At 39.5% G+C, this 20,692-nt stretch overlaps 1 protein-coding gene across 2 annotated transcripts in view; it reads right to left on the bottom strand.

Moving 5' to 3' along the window:
- Nucleotides 1-20,692, bottom strand: part of LOC132912265 (protein neuralized) — a 122,130-nt gene that overhangs the window by 92,666 nt on the left and 8,772 nt on the right. The gene's annotated exons all lie outside the window — the stretch shown is intronic.

The following is a 20,692-nucleotide window of genomic DNA, read 5'->3' as shown; positions in this document are numbered from 1 at the left end:
TGTTCGAAGAAGCCGAAATCTGTGCTGCACCACGTATCTCGAAGATCCTCGAGTCAATGAAGCGATGAAACCGAGGGCACGATCCTGAAATTTTTCAGGTAACAGAAGAGCTACCGTTGTGGTACGTTCTTCTAGAACCACAAACATTACCAACTTCCCCTTTCTTTAGAATTCATCCCTCATGGGGACTCTTAATCCCCGATATCGTTGTAAACGACATATTATTGCCTTCGTGATCTGCATTCTTCTTTGGAAGTTAAGACAAGAAGTAAGGCTAACTAAGTTTCTTTTTGCAGTGAGCGTTTTAGCTCGGAGTGATAGACGTAGAATGGTTAATTGAGAAGAAAGTTGTTCCATTTGTATGAGCTTTGTTAGTATGCCAGTGAGAAGTGGGAATTCTTGTTTCTAAAGTTTCTACGTTTAGTGAGAAATATTAGCAATAGAACTGCTAGAATCGGAACGTTCGGTTTGTAATTTTTCCCATAGAAATTTTTAGCAATTTTTGAAATTTACTATAGTGCACTGTTCTATATGGATGATGGTTGCATTACGTGTGTCGGCGGAAAATAGGAATTCCCAAAGTCTCTAAACTTACAATTAGTACTAGGAAAGAATAGTTCTACGATTATTAAAGCAGACCACCTGACCAATTTGTAATATTAACAAGAAAGTTTATAAACTTACGGGGTGTATTTTAGAAAAATTGAATAAATTTTTGTTAAGTATATGGATGAAGATTACTTATTTTTTCATATAACTCTCATTTTGATTTCTTTGATACAAGTCTTGTACCGTACACAACAGTAACTCTAATTCTGGAGTACCTCTCCCTGAACTAATTGGATCGTCTACTCGATGGATTTTAACTCGAGAGAAATTCCCATCTCCAATTTTCTTTTTTCTTTTTTTTTATTGAAGAGTGTCTCGAATATCTAACATACTGGAAGCTTTGATAATGAATTTGAATTGTTTCAGGATAGTAACCTGCTCAATGCATCCATAGGCAAATGAAAACCCTATGACTCATGCAACATAAAATCCTCCAACAATATTCCTTTCACCTACGCTACGAAACCTTACAAACAATCCGCAACCGATATCCTCCTTCAACCGCAGCACCACCGCGCAAATTCCGGTCTGTTTCAAACAAACCTCAACAAACTGCGCTCATCCTCTCCACATCACCACTTCGCTCCATTACAATATCCACAAATCTAACCAAACAATTCCACAAATCTGCCACTGGCCATCTCCAGCCTAGAATCCACTCGAACTGACCAGCTATCAACCATAACAACGAGCCATAAAATCAGCGGATCGTTAAGATCAATTGTAGCGGGATGTTTACGACTGCGGTGCCAAGTGGCGGCGACAATGGATGCTGGTCAGCAGAACTAAGGCGAATTCTAAACGAGCAGAGCCCATTGTCTTGCCCGGGCCAGGACACAAAGGAAGATTATTCGAGCACTAAATCGATCTATCGCCGGGGCAAATTGCATTAACAGAGGAGCCTAGTTCTTTTTTTCTTTTCTTCCTTTCTTTTTTTATTCTTTTTTCTTCCCTTTTTGCGGCTGGTTCCCGGACGCGATTTTTATCGTGGCACGGAGAACACGTGGTCGCGCAGTATGGCCCCGTTAATAAAGTGGAAAGGAGGCGAACCACTTCGGCGTGACTTGGTTGTGCGAGGAACTCGGCACGCGCCAAACCGAGTCAGCTGGTGAAGATCGAGCGAACGGTACCCATACGATGCTCGGACGCCATCGACAGCTTTTTATCTGGAAACAATATCTCGTGGTATTTCGGAAACATTGTTAGCGACTACCGAGAGGCGAAAGGGATTGTGGCGTAGGCACGGGCGATTCGCAGATCGAACAGGTCGATAGATCCTGCGAGCGCGTGTGCAATTTTTTGATTCAGGATCATATGGATGCGCAGCTGTGGTCGAAGGGAAGTTCAAAATTGCAACTTGCATACGAGTATTAAGCTAGTATTTAACTATATTTAACATGTATTCGTAGGGTGTATCGTAACATGTATGACCCACTTTGGGAGGAAGGCAAGGAGGGACAAAAACGATGGAAAAATCTCGTAGAAACATGCGTTCTATGTAACTTTGTTTGAAATTTACAGCCAATTTTATTCAACCGTATTAAACTAGCCTCTGCAAATCGCACAACGATCATAAATTGCCAAAAAAGAACTTGTCATAATTTCCACCGTAAGCTCCAATAAAACTCTACCTTCCGTTTACACCACCCTTACGCAACCTTAGGAAAGAGAGCCTCGAGAAGGACCCTTCCCGAGAGCCATGTTCCTGACTACAGTATGCCACAATATTTTCTCAATTGCACGAGGCAGACATGGACAAAACGGTGGGTGCCTTTTTTCATTTCCCGAATGATGCTCCGCGAAAGATAAGGGGACACACACAGTTCAATGCTCCCCGAGTTCTAAAGCTCGCCTCAATCTCTCTCTTCTTCCTCCCGTCATCGTCATCATCGTCTTAAGTGTCTCCTACACCCCGTGTTTATCCCCACCATAACTAGCGGACAGCCACGCGCCACCATGCTCCATTGTCTTCTCACCAACAGTTCTCTCCTTCTCTTTCTCCCCCTTTCTCCCTTCTCCTTCTCTCCTCCTTCTTCTTCTCTACCTCCACCACCTCCGTCCCTTCTTTCTTTCACTCTCCAGTTCTCTAGCGAGTCTGAAATTTTCAACATCTGTCGAGCCTCCTACCACCCTTTAATACGTTCACTTGGTAACAACGGCATCCCCGCTCCTCGGCTGCTTCCTGTGATCCCGAAATCCCAGGATCCATTCGGATACCATAGAGGGACTGTGTACTCTAGACAATGAGTCTGGTCAAAGTCTCTAGACCAGATCGTTCAACCGAGAATTCCTATCATTTCGAGGAGCTAATAACTGGTCTATCGTTGAATTATGCATCGTGGCGAAGGGACAAGTACATAGGAAGGTACATGCAGGAGGAATTGACGTGCCGGTTTTGAAGTATCGATGAGCTTCTTCGAGTCGTGGTTGAAGATTGTAAGTAGGTTTGAGAGAGAGGAAAAGAAAGAGGAAGAAAGAGAGAAGAGAAAAAGAGGGATTATTGGGGTGGCTTTGGAAATGGGTCAGAATGCTAGTCATTCGGATTGTAGAGTACGAAGTGGGCTGGGTAAGTCATTAAGAGGAAAAGGGAAGTTAAGAGGAAAATTGGAAGCATTTATCAGAGTATCTATATTATATTTATAGATTTATACAAGTTCGTGGTATTGTAAAATACTTGTGTAAAGATTAAACAAATTACTTTTCTACGTACTCTCTGTGACTTTTATATTTCAAATATTTGAAACATAGAGTTATAATTATTTTCCAGTGAATAAATATGAAACTCACCATTACCATGAAACGCGTATAATATTAAATTATTTTAATTTTAATAAGTTTTGTGATTTTTGTTGTTAGACGACAATATCTTAGAATTCACGTTGATAATACTATAATCATACATACAATACCATAAAATACTATAACCAAATCTTCTTATCTTCTAATCGCTTCGCACAAATATCGTTCTACCATGCAAACTACCCTTAGCTTTTATCGATCCCAAGATCGCCGATCATCTCTTGTCGTATATTATCTAAACAAACCAACTTCTCCGAACCTGTCAGTCTCTTCGAGCAAACACGACCCTCTACTACACCAAAGCACCAAAGATAAATCGATCCGAAAGCTCCGATAATTCTGTGCCCTAACACGTCGTACGTCGTCGAATACAGCGATTCCCTGAAACTGAAACCAGCCGTCTGTAGCAATGGGAAGACGGTTCCTCGCACGAGCGGTTGGCGAAGTAATTTTAATGATTAATAATTACACGCCGCGCGTTCCCTGCGGCCGTTTTACACGGCGGCACGACATATCCTCTTGAAGAGACGTGGTGGGAACGCCGACACGCGCCTGGCCGCGGTATTGTCGCGTGGCTCGTCCGCTTAAAGAGAGTCGCGGCCAGAGGTGGGAACGAGGAGAGAAAACGCGAACAGACCACGGAAAGGACAAGGAACGAGCGAAACGAGCCACGATCACAAGCGAGAAGGATGGCTCGAGCAGGAGAGAAGCGGATAAGTCGCCACCTGCCACGAATGGGCAGATGTGCCGGGTCGGACGCGACCGACGTCCTCGAATTGCCTCCTGGTCCCTGAGAGGACCCAACGGTGGCCTACACGGAAGAGAAACACCGACGAGCAATTAAATGATAATGCCGCGGAAAGTTACGGGGCGCCGCGCCGCTTCGAAAACATCTATCGACACGTTTCCATGTCGTATCGACTCCATCTCTGAAGCTTCGTGAAACCTTGAGCGTAGCGGGTGGAGGTTTCAACTGAAAGTGGAAGTTGTTTGGGTATTCGAGGTGTTGGAATGTTTGGAGAGTTTGGTTTGCAAACATAAGGGTTGGAGTTGAAACGTCTGGGAATTTTGCAAAGTAGGAGAATCCGATTAACGTGTCGGATATTAATTTGTCAGTTTGTCGAGGGTCGGTATCGTGGTGTATATATGTATTAATTTACAAAAATCACCATCAACTCTGGTCGTCTTCTACGTTTAAATACGCTGCGCTGATATAATTTTTATTTCTCATATATAATTATGGCAGCCGCCTTTCGTCACTTATAGAACTATACTAATAATTTTCGGGCGTTGCTATTTCGCTGCTTCTAGCTTCTTTACGAGCTGAGAACCTTCGTTCCACGAAGGAATATCGAAATTGGACATTGTTGCCGAGTACAGAAATCGATCGGCACCTGCTTCGTTGTAAATATAAGCCCCGTTGGCTTCGAGCTCTTCTCTTTTTCTCTCTCGTTTCTCGTTGCATACCTCGAATGACTCGAGGAGAAACGTTTTTTTCAACCACCTGTTTGTCAAGCTTGTAATAATAAAGTGGCGGCGCGTGGTCTTTCGGTAGACGATGCACTCGCTTATAGCACTCTCCATCTTTGGCGTACTACTGGTTTATTTTGGTAATAACGTAGCACATACGATTGATGTTTGGTGGTTAATAAATTAGCACAAAGGATGTTTTACGAGCTATTAAGATATTCTCGATGATAGTGGACGCATGAAAAATGATGTTCTTTGTTTCTTGGCCCTTCGATAGTCTTACGATCGAAAAAAATCAAACACGAATCTATAAATGAAAACAAAGGATGGCGAGACAAATGATATCGAACATTCCAACTATGATAATATCCAATCTGGATATTTCCAGTCTTGGCATTTTGATATTTCATGAAAATTCATGGTGAACAATCCTCTTCTATTTACATAACGATCAATTACCAAATATCACCATCGACCAATGAATTTCTTCGAAGAATGACTATTTTTCACGTTCCGTAAAAAACGAACAAAAAGAACATTAAAATATTATATTTAGAAGAACCAACAATTGTATACTTTTGAAAATATTCTAGCGCAAATTCTAACTTAGAATGGCAAACTGTCGATGTTTCTCTGCCTCCAAACTATTCTTGCGAATCGCTCTCTATATAAACCGGCTGCCAACACGAACCCTAGCGCGTTTATTTCCTGAAGAGGGAAAGGAAAACGACGTCGAATCCTTATTATTGCCGAGTGAATATGAAATCCAACGCGATCTGGGCCGATGCACCCTTTCGTAACACAATGCGCGGACGTCCACCGGGCCTTGCACACCCATCAAGTATCCTCCTCCATTCGTTGTTCTTTATTTTCATGACGAACAATGCTAGAAACGATCGAGAACGATTTTGAGAAAGATTTTGCATATGGGTGTATGGAAAGTAACAGCATAGATGAAATTTGTCTAAGTTGTCTAAGGAACGAACAATTTCTTTCAAACAACAGCTGATGCTGGATTTGTACGATTGAAAAAATTTAACAAATTATGGGTTTGGATTATTAGGATTCGAAGATTTAGTAAATTATGAATCTGAAACTATTTTTTTTCTTTTTTATAAAATATTGCTAATTTTTTGATAACAGATACGTATCACATTACAAATTCATCGTCGATTATTATTCTTAAGCAATGACGACAAATCCTGCGCGAGGAGGATAAAGAAGCATTTGCGATTATATTTCGCTTCTCGAGTGCAAACATCGTGTACGAGGGTGGAAATGGTCGCGACGACAACGATCAAGGGGTTAACTCGGGCCATTAGTACTTGTCCAGAAGGGACAAGTGTTAAGTTTCCCACTGTTTGTTCCAACAACTTTGCTGAGTCGATGAGTTATGACATTTCTAATGTGTCTACGTATTCAACCGAGCTACAACCCTTGCCGTAGGGCGATACTTCCGAAAAAAATGTCGCAAAAAATACACAAAAACCACAGAACCCCAAGTATACGGCTGACATCTGGATATATTTCTCAACGAAGATTCCGATCGATAATAAGTAGCAAAAGCAATTGGTAAGTATGAGTAAAATGACCCCAAAGTAATAGCATACAAGATAAGTAACATTAACACACATACATACTACTGATTCAATTTTCACAGTTCGTTTTTCGTGTCACTTTGATTTTTATGCTTATTACTGGCATTTATACATTCTGTTCTAATCACTATTTTCAACTTAATTGTTATTGCAATATCGTATAAATAACACGTCATTCTATCAAATACATTAGTTTGTATATTATTAACTGTTACTATTACTATTGTTTTGAGTAGGTAGTATAATTCTCGCACCCTATTTTCTTTAGCTTTACGTTAAAAAATGAAAAGCTTTACATTATTTTCGGTCACATAAAAGATATAACTTAGAAAACACGAAGTTGGCACCCCGCTGGGGGTAGCCACCCACATGCTATATTTATTTCTATTTTATTTTTTTTTTTTTTTATTACCAATGAGATATAACACTTTACCAAATGTCCTTCAGGACAAATTGTAAAAACCAAAATGAACTATAAAAAGAAAAATTATTTTCGGTCTGACAGACACGAGCCTGAAATATTGCAAAAATAGTGGATTTTGTGATTCCCGCCACTCACATGCTATATTTATTTTTATTTTATTTTTTTTATTACCAATGAGATATAACACTTTACCAAATGTCCTTCAGGACAAATTGTAAAAACCAAAATGAACTATAAAAAGAAAAAAATTATTTTCGGTCTGACAGACACGAGCCTGAAATATTCCAAAAATAGTGGATTTTGTGATTCCCGCGAAACTTGACCGTAAAGGTTTATTTCCTACGATACGTGTGTCGTAATTGTCAAATAAAATGAAACTACACATCATCCCCTAACAAGAAAATATTACTACGATTAACAAAAACTACATCACCCTTTTTCTTCATACTAATCAATACCAATACACTCATTACCACCGATAAAAATGATCAAAAAAAGGAAACATTGTATTCTCTCGCATAAACGACGAATAAAACTCGTACAACAAAAGGGAAAGAATCTTCTCTAAATGAAATGTCGCGCAGAAGATCGAGCGGAACGACAAACTGTAGCCCATCGAGCGACTTCACGGTTATGTCTCGCGATGAATGCGGCTGTGGGGAGGTTCCGCGAGTCCCGTTCAGATGAAACGGTCGCGTTTGAATCCTTTGACAACGGGGTAAGCATAATTCCGCTCCATCCACCGCACGAATTTTCCTGCAAGAGCCGGCAGCTCAAGTTCGACGAAGGGTGGTTTCTATAATTGCGAGGGTTGCCCATCGTGCTCCCTTAACGAGGGATAAAAGTCTTTCTCGCGGCAGTGTTTCGCCTCTTCCCTCTCCGCGAACGTGCGTAGACCCTGTCTTTCACGCGCCAGTCGAACGCTGGAAACTGACGGCTTAATTGCGCCAAAAGGGTGGACTCGCATAATTAATCGCCAGCAGGAATAAAGGACCGCGTCTCGTTTCGAACTTTCGGGGTGCTTTTCCATCGATTCGTTCGAAAGGAGCTGCTGCAAGCGTTCGTTGGATATTTACATTACGATTTACTTTTCTCGTTTGTTATATATTAACTACGATCGTTAAAAGAGTTGCTACGAGCTTAGGATTGGACAGATTGTCAAAATAATTAGGCAAAGTTCATTTATGAAGTGATAAATAAAGAGTAAGATGTGAGTAAGTAAATGTTACGTGGAATCTGTGAGGTGTCGCGTATGAGACCAGAAACCTCTGAAGGCAGAAGATAATAAATGTGTAATGTACGACACGTTTTATCGCTTAGTTCGAGTTTCTTCTCAGCTTTCAACAACGAAGCACACGTGGAATATCATAATATATAAATATGGAATACAAGTGTTTCAAGTAGTAACTCGAATAATGTTATATAAATATCGTCAAAATATTAATAAAAGTATTTTTAATATATTCTTAATATACATTCTATGTTTTCATATTAATTATGTACTTGGAAATATTTTGATTCGTATCTTGGTATCTTCAACGTAGATTAATGTGGATTATGCTAATACGGAGACTGAGACTAGGTGTTCCAAAGTAGAGTTTCCATCTTTCTTAAGACGCTCCTCTATACTACAATTTTGTTGCATTTCATCTTTCTATCACATCAAGAAATCACCAAGACGTCCACGGTATACTTTTAAGTATCGCTCCACAGAAGATAAAACAAAGGTACTGTAGCGAACATATGCAAGCAGCTACAATATTCTTCAACCAGTTAACAATTAACAAGGACATTTTCAATGAGAAAGATTTCTTCATCGCACGAAATCTCGCAAAGGAAGATGAAAATTACTGCTAGGCAGAAACAAGGTTACAAACAAAATATATAAATTTTACTTTCTATCTACAGCTTTCACGACGATTGGATAACAGGTTTTTGGTTTTTGTATCGCGTAACGAGCTACACTTTTGCGTGTACGAAACGTCGGAGCAAGACTGCAGCTCGACTGCCTCTCGAAAAACCAAAAGCGTGCCAAAACGTGTAAACGAATGAATTGATTTATTCGAAAGGAAGAGATATTTTCGACGTTCTTCACGGTAACGATCATCTAAGTAGACTGTTCTGTTGTTTGCTACGGCCGAGTGGAAATGGCGCATTCTCGCGACCATCAAAAACGGAAACCGCGAGATAGCGATCCGCGAAACGGCGACACCGACGCGGTTACGGGGAGGGGGAGGTTCCTAAACCGTCGTTCCCCTCTTAAAATTAATCCGCGAGGGTTGCAAATAGCCTCTTTGACGAGCGGCCAATTCTCTCGCGCGAATCGCGTGGATGCCACTCCCTGCGTACTTTCGCCTATTCTAACGAGGAGAAGACGGAGAAGAGGAAACGAGAAGAAAGAAACGCAGACGGACAAGACCAGGCCAGTGGTATAGAAACGAATTTTACACGCCCGAACAATCTTTCTCTTCCCTTGAGCAATTTTTTCCCGCGTCTATTTTCGTACAGCGAGAGTGTGTCTAGATGTGTTTAGGTGTGTTTGAAACGACACAGATAACGTTAAACATTTATAGAAAAATATCAGAAACGCAGTGTAGACAGATTAATCGATTCTTCCATAGATTTTTTCAGAGGTCTATTTTAGTATGGTAAAGCGTGTGGAAATAACGTTAACCGTTTACATTTATGGAAAAACCTAACGAACGTGGTTTGATAGATTAATCGATCCTTTATGCGTGTCTATCAGCGGTGGACCACTTAGGGGATTTTGTAAACAATTAATTGAAACGTTACGTAAAACGTTACTTGTAAAAAGTTTTAGCGCTGGATATTGTTGCGAGACGTCTTCGTAACAATTGCGTTCCATGCAACGCGTCTGACCCCATTCAAAAAGCATTCGCCTCGATCTTATCCTCCCGTTAACTAGTGTTCGATTCGACCGAGAAAAGTTATGTAACAAAAGCGAATTTAAACGAAGTAAAGGTTAGAACAAGTTGGCCAAAGTTTGATCATCGTAAGAGACTATCAACTTGTGATAAAGATACACGAAATTGTAACGCGTATACTGTAGAAATAACTACTCTTCAAAGAAGCATCGAATCTTTGGAGTCGTCTCGTGTTATCAAAAATCCATAGAAACCCTATTCGATGTTCCTAAGACAAGTATCAAATTCATTTTCATTCGTTTCTTCTCATTTCGCAAAATCCGCATTCGATGTAAGATTTATGAAACGTGGTAGAAATCATTTTTCCCTATCGTAACAAGAAGGAAGCTCGTAAAAATCTACCAAGAAACCCCCTTCCCTCTCAATATTTCTAAAATAAGTAGCAAATAATACATCAAACTCATCTTTCCCAGATTAAACAGCAAATCCTTACCTCTTTCTTCCACATTACAAATTATATTAAAAATGCTAATCAACGCGTTGTTTAGCCAAAAGTCTCTTCCCACAAATAAATATCCCCAAAAATAACAAGCGACAATAAAAATAATTATTTTCTCCAAGATGATTTCACCCTAAAAGGAGAAGGAAAATTCATCGAGTTGCTGTTTCGGACAAAATCGAGATATAAACGATATGACGAAGGAAAAGCTGATTCTATACCAGTGTCTGGTGGAGGATAAGACGAGGAAACTGGCTTCGATGCCACGAGAGCGACACCGAACACGGGGCCCCCGATGAGAGTAGTCGCAGTTCGCGCCCCGTGGCACGAGAGGAACCTTTTCCAATTGACGTCATAGACGCACTCTTTTGCCCTTTTTTACCTCCCCCTTTCGTCCTCGCTGGCCCCACCGACGTCGGTGCAACGGGTTAAGAATACAGCGTGGCGGGATTACTTTCGTCCCGTGTGTTGCAACGTTCTGCACTGGGAATAGCCGGTGGCCAGGGCTGAATTAACAGCCCGCTATCGAGACTATATATCCGTGTTTTGTGCTCCTCCTCGAATTCTACGCTCTCGAAATTCCACTGCCTCCCTGGCCAACCCCGGCTTTCCACGCGCTTTCATCTCTCTTTTGCCATTTTTATTTCCCAACTTTTCGACCGGTTTCCCGTTCGATGCTATTTTTCACTCGACCTGCTCCACGCTGCGAGGATCTACGACCCTTTTTCACGAGGTCTGACGCATCTTTTTCTCTGCCACATCGTCTAAACATTTCGTTTATTTCTGTTCCTCGACGAAATTTTCCCGTGTTCCTCTTAATTCGCGATCCTTTTACACTCGCGTTAATCACTGCAACGCGGTACTGGCGATGATTCGTCGTCAGTCAGATATCACCGATTACGTGATACAATTTCCTGAGAGAGATTGCTTCCTTTCTAAATATCTCGGTACTTCCAAAGTTCTAAATTTCAGTCTTACAGGGTACCTTTCGTGGAGCAAGGTTTACTATTAAAGTATAATCTAGCGGCAGAAAGCTGTGTCAAAGGTCAGTCCGCGTTAGTTCTCGCGTTTCCTATACCATCTAACGTCCGAATGAAAATTCTCAGTATTTCACGCAACCGATTAATCGGATTCGTCGCTCACTCGGGTTCCCAGTCTCTTGCATATAATAATTTCTATACTTCTCGCTTTTGCGTTGCTTCATTATCGCCTATTTGTATTTGCAAGAATTAAAATTCGCCTATCTAAAATAAGATCGTTTTTAACCATCCTTAACTTCGCAACTGTGGAAATTTCTAATCGAAAGATTATGAATCATCACGGTATATAGCTAATATCGCGATAAACTGTTGAACGCGGTATCGGAGGATGTTAAGACAGTGGCGTGGAGGAAGACACGCAGCAGACGGAAGTGGCAGACGGCTGCGAGGACGATGGCCCATGCGAACACGGAAATACGTGGTGATGGCATATGCATAGTTGAAGCACGCGACCAGTACACACGTGTCTCTATGTAAAATACTGGCTCACGTGTGCAGCTATCTCAACACGGTAGATATTTCTGGGTGCGAGATACCACAGTTCCTTATATCGATGTATCCGTCTTTCAACATTATCGTACGCTCTCTGCTCGAGTTCGTGCGTGAACACGCACGAATTAACACGCATAATGAATATATTATATATTAACACGCGGAGCATACACCCTTGGCATTAAACGGTAGAATATTTAGTGAAAGATCTTGGACATTTAAACCGGTTGGAAACTTCCTGCTAACGGCAACAAATTTCGTGATAAAGCGATTAATCTTCACAAACACGTAGGTACAATATATCGGGTTGAAATGTTTCTTCCGTTTTATAAGGAAATAACAGACGCATAATGTTTTTTGTTTTATATTAGTTTATTGAATTTAATAAAATAACATAAAACAGAAATTGCTGTTCATCTATTATCACCTTACGAAACGAAAGGAACTTTTCGGACGACCTAATAATAATACGACACATGCGAGTATAATGTGGATAACTTGAGCGAAACGTTTGGAAAATTGGACTGAAGTTTTCTTTTTATATATATGTATATAGGTATTAGCGATCGCATCTATTCGATTGTATTCTAATCAAATTTTGTTAAACGGCGTTATTTTCTCGGAGAGAAGGAAACGCGTGGAACTTGATTTCTACTGCAGAGATTTTCGCTTAAAGTTCCTTTGATTCGATATTTGTTACGAGAGTAATTCTATTCAGGGAGATTTAAGAGAATGTGTTTGACGGTAATTTGACAATAGCAGATGTCGCATACTGATGAGTTAGACTTTGGGATTAGATATGCACGTGTGAGTCTGGCGTGTCCGATTCTAAGTCTGTTTGATACAACTTGATGTCGACGACCGACGTTCCTGGTAACTGGGTCCTAGTTAAAAATCCAACGTTGATTTCGAACGCATACGAGGCTGCAGAGTTTTTCCATACGTTAGGGTTTCACGGCAAGTTGCTAGGTTTTTGTAAATTACAATTACGTAGGTCGATTTAGAAAATTTTATTTTGTGTAACAAGTAAGTTTTAGAACGCATCTGCTTTATTTTTTTTTATAAATTACATAAAATTATCACAGAATGTACAGAGTAGATCATATTGGTGCCTGATAGTTGTATACTTGTACAATTCCATCTGTTCTATCATTTACTTAATTTTGTTATCATTTATTTCAATTGTAAATCATCATGCATCTCCATAGTACATTTTTTATAATTATTTAACAACTAACAGGCACAATTATACTGAAGATGCTTTATATATATATGTATGTATATATATATGGATGTATGTATATAATCGCTTTATCACAAAATTTGTTGCCGTTAGCAGAAAGTTTCCAACCGGTTTAAATGTCCAAGATCTTTCACTAAATATTCTACCGTTTAATGCCAAGGGTGTATGCTCCACGTGTTAATATATAATATATTCATTATGCGTGTTAATTCGTGCGTGTTCACGCACGAACTCGAGCAGAGAGCGTACGATAATGTTGAAAGACGGATACATCGATATAAGGAAACGCGTTTTTTGCATGTTCATTTCTTCAAAAACACATCTTCCCTGTCGACTAATAGCAAACTTCTTTTACATGCAATATATGTTGGAGAAATCATGGCGAGCTTAACGTTGCAAGCAGGAAAGTAAAAGCTAACGAACAATTCTTTCAAAATTCAGATACATCTTACGATTATTTTTCAGACATCGATCTGTAACAATCGCAGGCTTAATAAGCGCGATTTAAACAAATTTTTTCACACTCGTGAAAATGTCCTCGAAATTTCTCACTCGTTTGCCGAGAGAACGGCCAGAAAGTGTTTCGAAATCTGGTAACACAAAACTAATGAATTAGCCGCGAATTACGCCAACGCTTGATGGTTTCGATGTTCTGTCTAGCAGCCGGAAGTGGCGCTGAATTAATCCAGTGCCTGTAAATAAATAAGACTAGCAGCGGCTCGTGAATGGCTCAAGTCGAACTCGCAATCGTACAGCCTGGAACCGTTTTATTTCTGGTTACTCGCGTGTGCGTAGATTCGTCTGTTTCGCCTCTCGTTCAGGCGAAGTGACGCTCGATCGGAATCATCCGTCAATAAACTACATCCGTGCTCGTGCCATCGCGAAATACAACTCGTTTCGACTGTCTGTTCGCGAAAAAGGTCACGCTTCTCTGCTGTGTAGGGCGTGGAATATAAGATCGTTCGTTTTACGAGCAGAACGTCTCGTTTATCGCGGTTTATCCATACGAATTTGGTTGTTGTCGGAGGTTTATATCATTCGGTTGGCATCCACACCTGCTTGTATTTCTACGTTTTTTCTTTCGTGATTGTCGATAAAAATAAATTTAACGGCGAAACGCATGGTTATCGTGGCTGTTGAATCGTAGCGTAGAAATTGACGTTCTTTAAGCACCACGATGCTGGAAAAATTTGCTTAATTCTTGCTCTTTTACTTTCCTTTTGGAAAAATCGTGGTTTTTTTTTAAACACAGTCTTTTCTTACGATTAACAAGGTTCTGTATAGTTGCGATCGAGTCTAATTTGTAAATCGTCATACAGTTTCAATTTCGAGAACAACGCGTGTGCATCGATTATCACGTTCTGTACGAGACGAAGCCTCTTCAACGCGATGCAATTTTGCAAACGATTAATTATCGTCCTTCAAAATTACACAGAATTTAAATCCCCCGAAGATATTTCAGCTAATTTGTTCGCGTGTTTTCCATGACTCGGTTAAAGTGTCCAGATTTCTATCGATTCCACGCATTAATAAATTCCTATTTGCGTTACACGTAAAATAAAACAAACTTTACGATTTCCAAGTACTTACATTGATCGACCGTCTCCTGATCCTTAAATTTCTTCGCCATTTCACCTAACAAATCGCACGTGTTTCCTGCAATCCACCGACAGTTTCCAAATTTCCATCGATTTTACTAAGTGCCACGAACCTCTACCTGACAATGTCTCTCGAGTTACAAAGAGCTGACAAAGCTCGTCGCTCAAGCGATTCCTGCGCAACAAAATCTGTTTCTCTTTTCTGTCCCTGGCTTTAAACCGCACGTAACTGTTCCGCAGATTTTCTTTTTCCCCGGTAGCACAGAAGGACGGTAAATGGACGAGCTTTAAAGGCGATTCATTGTGCGACGCTTCGGCCTGAGATCAGCTGGGCCAAGCAGCATGGGAGGATCCCTCTCGCAGCTGAGATTTATAGAACGTCTTCCTCTGCCCAAGAGATGTTGGCGAGACGAAAACATCGCCGTGAATCTGGGAAACTCGACGATCGAGCGGGACAACGCTCGAGATTGTGCAAGCCACGCGAATCTCGTAACGAGAACGTCATCGGCCGCCAGACGATTCTGATTACCCGGAAACGACGAGCTTTTCGAGACGCTTTATGGCGTTGACACGGTTGATGAAGTTCTCGCGAAATTGAAGGAGCACGGAGTTTTATGTGTTTTTATACTTTTACGAACATTACTAATTAACGAATGGGATTCAGGTAGAAATTTGTTTCATCTGTTCATGCGTGTTATAATAAATATTTTTAATTAGGTATTATGTGAATCGTGCGCAATTTTCCACCTTCATTTTCCCATGAACGTTTAAAAATCCGCAGTCTAGAAAACAGAATTTTCTTGACGTTTGACTGATGATCAAGAGAGGTCTGAAGAAATTGTGTTCGAAAGGATGCGTAGACCAAGAATTGTTACGCATTTATGGAAAATTTGCAGAATTTGCAAAATTGTTCAGAACGCTCAAAATACGATCCAAAGCATAATGATCTTTGCTTCTACATAATCTTGATAGGTAAACCAATTTTCTACCGAGTCTCTAGCTTATTCGTTGTATATCGAAAATAAGAAACGAAAGCCATGAAACACGAACGAGTCTACTGATAATTGGACTGCAGGATTTGATAATTTCTCAAGAAATTGTGTTCGAAAGGATACGTAGGCCAAGAATTGTTACGCATTTATGGAAAATTTGCAGAATTTGCAAAATTGTTCAGAATGCTCAAAATACGATCCAAAGCATAATGATCTTTGCTTCTACATAATCTTGATAGGTAAACCAATTTTCTACCGAGTCTCTAGCTTATTCGTTGTATATCGAAAATAAGAAACGAAAGCCATGAAACACGAACGAGTCTACTGATAATTGGACTGCAGGATTTGATAATTTCTCAAGAAATTGTGTTCGAAAGGATACGTAGGCCAAGAATTGTTACGCATTTATGGAAAATTTGCAGAATTTGCAAAATTGTTCAGAATGCTCAAAATACGATCCAAAGCATAATGATCTTTGCTTCTACATAATCTTGATAGGTAAACCAATTTTCTACCGAGTCTCTAGCTTATTCGTTGTATATCGAAAATAAGAAACGAAAGCCATGAAACACGAACGAGTCTACTGATAACTGGACTGCAGGATTTGATAATTTCTGGAAAATTTAAAGGTGTAAAAATATACACAGTGAGCGTAATATGTACATAAGAATATACAAAATATCTGAAGTAGACTGCTCATTATAATATTCGGCGTGTAAAACAATTGCATTTGTTCACTTGTATGTATTTAAAAAAATAAAAAGTTGCATAAATATCCACGGTATTATTTAACATAAAATATAGAGATCGCAGAAAGAAGAACACGACAAGTCTATTTGTATTGATTTTCTAATTCGAACGCTGTTGGTTGGAGGAGAGTATGTGCATAATTTAATTTTCTAAATGGATAAACTAAGTTACCTCTGACACGAAAACGTATGCACTTCTCATCGATCATGAATCTCGAACGAACTTCTTACTTTGTTTCCTCGACTTCACGGTCCACCCAGTAACTGTAAAACTTCCTCTGGCAGTTAATAACCAAGTTTTCTGAAACTCCTGTGTGCATTTAATTTCCCTTGCCAAGTTTTCGAACTCTTGCGTAACTGCGCGCTCCAAGAAATATGAAAAATTTGCTATTACGTGATTCCTTCGTTAACGATTGGCGCGATTGCATAAATAACAAAAAGAAAGTTTGTACATTTGCATGAAAGCTGACGAACCTCGGACGATCGACATATTCTAAACACAATTCAGAACACTATACCGTAGGAATGGAAAACAAAATTACGCGATTAATATTCCCTTCTAAAGGAAACACAGTAAGCACGTAATTTAGCCAGTGAAATTTCTATTCATCTTTCTCGAACGTATTTCTATCGATAAATTACATGCGATATTAAGAACTCTATAAAAACTGAAAACCAAATTCTATTTCAAATTGACCACACGTCTATCCATTTACGTATTTCCATTAATTAATCCCCAACATAGAATATCCAACACTTTATTTCTATTACATAATTGTCTTACCGCTATGATACAATAGCAAAATGGTTTATTATAGAAACACGAGTGCGATGAAATTAAAATAAGGAGCTTGACAAAACCCTTCAAAATTCTCATCTAAAGGCCATACATCCATCGAATCGAAGTAACAAAATTCTCGGAAACGGTAATGTTAACCGAATCCTGAAATGTTGCAATTTGAAATTCTCATCCGACGTGAAAGTTTTCCTAAAAATAGGAAATGTCCTAGAACCCGAGACATTTGAACGAGAAATGTAACCGCGGAAGGTTAAAAAGAGTCTTCCATTACTTGTTGCTTATCTATAAATAATCCAGTGGCGGCAAAATTACTCGGTGCGCAACACATTCGCCCCGCCGTCGTTCTGGTAGCCATCGGTTTTCCCGCACAAGTCGGAATTAAATTTCCAGATTCATTAGCCCCTGTGGCGTGTCTCGTGACGCACGAGACGGTTCTCTTTTCTCCCTGTCTTTCCTCGGCTCGCCCCGTTGCTCCCTTTCTCTCCTCTTGCCACTTCAAAATGGCCACACGCAACCGGCATAGCGTCTTCTGGTATAAATACATATGAGAACTGGGTCGCTGCCCTGAACCCCAGTCGCTGCATCGTCTACGAGTTTTCCTCCGTCGTTCCCCGGAAGTTTTACCTTTGACCTCGTACACGTCGCTACGTTTCCGCTCGTAATTAATCAATCGCCATTCGCCAACGTAATATCGATTACGTTAACGAGGCGACTGACATCGCCTTCTTTTTAAATTCCTGCCAATTTCGCGTTTCCTTCGTTCGTCGATTTTCCCGCTTTCGTTCTGAAACTTTCGAATTAGTTAAAAGTTTCTACGTCAGTTATGATACTCGGATTTTCATATCTCAATCTCGTTTGGGTTTTAGAAAAAGCAAGAGAATTTCTGATGTTTCCAGGGGACGTTTATTTAGCGTAAAATCGAAAGCAGCGATCACCATCGATAAGAGTTTTCCCATATTTTAATCCAAACTGAAGATATCCTTTAACGTTGCAACCATGAAAATGACGATAATAACGTGACAGGGTTAAGTATCGAAGGATTAAAGGAAGCCTGCTTTTCCGAAAAATGTGCGCACAGCTTGAGAAGTACATTTGCATTCCAGAAATTTCTAAGGAAACTTCGAACAGGTTGAGACTGAGGAAGAGGAGAATGGGCACTTGTATTTTCTTTAAAACACAATACAGGGATCTGTACAAAAGTTTCGGTTTTCTCGGAAAGCTACACGTGTACAGATGCAAAAAGCGAGTAATGCGAGGAAAGAGAAACGTCACACGTATCTTTTCGAAAAATCGCTAGATTTTCCTACGTACTCGCTGTGCTTCGAAGGATGCAACGAGAAAGAACAATGACTCGTGGCTCGTGCCGAAAATTAAGCGAAACTGAAAAATGGAAACACGATGCGAAAGGAAACTACGACCGCCCATGCCTTGCGCAAAAATATACTCGAAGGTTTAAAAAATAAATTCTGAGAATAAATTGATTAAGAGGAAACCTACGAAGCCACGAACAAAGAATCCTACGGAATAGACAAACTTTTCTCAGAAATTCATCCTATCCAATTGCATAAAAACTGCAAAGAATCCAGAAAAGATCGAAAAGCCGTCGTTTGGGCTATTCGGATAGTTAAATGGACCGGTTCTATCAGTTTTGGTCGCGTGACGTCTATTAGATTAATACAACAGCGGCGCGTTGGCTACCACAGAAGGATTTCTTGGACCTCGAGAGTCGCGGTTTTACGGCTACGAATCCCAAGAGCCGTGTGTCTGCCATATGACAATAACATCTGTGGCCCACGCCAAGCTATACCTTGGGGTACCTGTGTTTCAAGCCGCTACCTCGCATACCATCTTGCAAGCCCGAACCATCGTACGAAATGAAATCGAAAGGTGTTGCCGGTTTGCTGGTACCGATGGACGCGCGGCAAGAAACGCAGCTGGCAAAATATTTGTACGGAAGGGAAACGTCTCGTCCGCCGATCCTCGATTAATTAACAGCACCGGTGATCTGTTTGTGCGGATGATTCGCGTGAAAACAGGGAATTTTGCGCGGTGTTGGGCGAAATTACCGACTTCTTTAGAGAGGCGACGCTATTTTAATAAATTGTGAGAGTGTTAATTAAGTACATAATATAGCTTCGGTACTCTTTCTCTGTAAAAGTATTTATACGGAATATTTATAGGGTGAGTGCAAAATATTGTATAAAAATTGAGAGACGTAAAGATTGAGAAATTTTTTAAATAAATCGCCAATCATGACTAGTAATCATCCATACGTTCATCTGAGTTCTACATAAACAATATACATTTTAATGATGCGTAATTATTTATGCAATTTTATCGTAGGTAGAGGTTCGTTTCAGGTGTTGAATATTTTAAGACTGCTATTCTTTGGATATTTTATATTATGTAATGGAACATCAAATTTCTTACGGATGCGTAAATATCCGTAGTCTATAGGGTGTGCATGTAATTTTCATTTTACGTGTAGATTTAGAGTATAGGTAGATATATTGTTGTGGATATGTTGGTACTTCACATTTTACTTTTAAATATGAGATAGTATTTGGTTAATGAATTCGCCGATTCCCATATGCTTTTATTTGTAATATGTCCAGCTGCTGTGTGCATTATAGCAGGAAAAAGTTTTTTATTTGATCGTAACGTGTTCTCGTTGTTTGCCTGTTTCATTATTAAGATAATTGGACAACGATACGAAGCTTTGTTGATTTTTCAACGCATAATGCTTCACCGAATGCGAGGAAAATATTTGAATAACTCATTTTCCACGAATATTCGCCACGAATAATAAAAGCTAATCGTTTAATTAACAAATTAAACAAAACACAACTAAGAATTACATTAGTCGCAACATAAAGAATTTAATTAAAGTTACGACAAATGTAATTAATATACTAAAACAGATTATATATCGGTAACATATTAATAAAGAATTAATTCAAAGTATATATAAGAAGACTAAATGAAAAATGAAAATAATTGCATTATCTTTTTTATTAATTTAATTAAATAATTCTTTCCGAAACCAATTACTATATTCTTCGTATTACTCATACTGTTGTTAATAGTTTTAAATAAAGAATTTAAATTTTGCAATAATACAAAATAATATACTTCCATCATTACCGACGAGGTAAATTGCGACTGTACATACTTCGAAGCAGATGTCGCCTACGTACAGTCTATTCGGACGATCGGTCGATAAAAAAGGGAAATATATTAGCTAATCTCGAATTTAAGAATTAATTGTGTATTTTATTAAATTATCAAAGGATCTGATCAATTATAATAATATCTAAACTATTATGTTTCTTCTCGTATATCACTTCGGCTATTAAACTATGCCAATAGTAATTAAACACCCAATCAAGTATTTACATATATTTATATTATTACGCAACTAAGCTTCTACACTGAGCTGATATAATTACCACTATGAATAATAACATTTCATTAAAAAGGTACAACACCTAAAAA

The sequence above is a fragment of the Bombus pascuorum genome, chromosome 11, assembly GCF_905332965.1.
Source record: "Bombus pascuorum chromosome 11, iyBomPasc1.1, whole genome shotgun sequence".
Taxonomy (NCBI): domain Eukaryota; kingdom Metazoa; phylum Arthropoda; class Insecta; order Hymenoptera; family Apidae; genus Bombus; species Bombus pascuorum.
The sequence above is the reverse complement of the archived record's forward strand: the minus strand, read 5'-3'. Positions and strand labels throughout refer to the sequence as shown.